The sequence below is a fragment of the Gossypium hirsutum genome, chromosome D04 (assembly GCF_007990345.1).
Source record: "Gossypium hirsutum isolate 1008001.06 chromosome D04, Gossypium_hirsutum_v2.1, whole genome shotgun sequence".
Taxonomy (NCBI): domain Eukaryota; kingdom Viridiplantae; phylum Streptophyta; class Magnoliopsida; order Malvales; family Malvaceae; genus Gossypium; species Gossypium hirsutum.
In genome coordinates this window covers 148,415-149,537 of record NC_053440.1, presented here as the reverse complement: position 1 = coordinate 149,537, position 1,123 = coordinate 148,415, and positions in this window count along the sequence as shown.

The window sequence follows — 1,123 nt, the reverse complement described above, 5'->3', positions numbered from 1 at the left end:
GAAATTTTAATACTTTAGTGCTTAATTGAAATTTTAGGACTAAATTGAGAAAAATGCAAAGTGTGTCTAATTAGTGATTAAATGACTTAATTGAATTATTGCATGAAATTGGAAGTGTTTATGTGGAAATTAGACCATAAATTAGTGTTATGGACACAAAAGGGTATTTCTAGAAAAATATCTAAGTAATGGGTCAAGGGCATTTTTGTCCAAATTGGGTAAAAGACAAAATAAAGAGAAAATAAGTGTCCATCTTCTTCAAAAAAATCAGAAGCTTGCTGCCGAAAGTTTCAGGTTACCATAGTTAAGGGTTTTGATTTTCCTAAGCTCAATTGTAAGTGATTTCTTGCCCCGTTTTTAATTATTTTCGTATTTTTATGCTTATTGAAGCTTGAATTTCATGTTTCTACCATTTAATTTAAATGAAATTAAAGTTTAAAAATTGACCCATTCATGATATAATTGTAAATTGATTAGTGATGTTAGATAATGAATGTTTGAAGTGTTAATTACAAGTTTTACTAGATGAATTTCAATGAAAAATGTTGAAAAAGGGCTAAATTGTGAAAGATGGTAAAGTGTGCATAAAGTTGTGATTTTGTGAAATTGAGGCCCGTTATGAGCATGAAATATGATTTAGTGAAGTTTGAAATTTAAGAATTTAGAGAATTTTATTTTTACGAGCTTAGGGACAAAAGTGGAATTTTTGAAAAGTTATGGGGAAAAATGTAAATGTGTCAAAATGTTGTGTATGAATTGTATTTGAATGGAATATTGATAAAATGTATTAAATTGTGTTAATATAGATCAAGAAAGAAGAAATAGTGCAAGTGATCGGGGAAAAGAGAAAGTTATCGACTAAATTACAAAAATAGTCGTTTTGCATCCGAGGTAAGTTATATGTAAATAATAGTTATATTTGTATAAATTGTGAATTATATTTGATATGTGAATTAATATTGAATGTGGAAGGAAAGTTGTTCATGAATTATTCAAGTGATAAAGTGTTGAAAATAAAGTGTTAAGTGTAAATTCCCGGTTGAACTTAGGAATAGAATTGGATACAAGTGACATGTCACTAGAGACCAGTGTTACAGTGTTACAGTGAGTCCCGGGTGCTGGG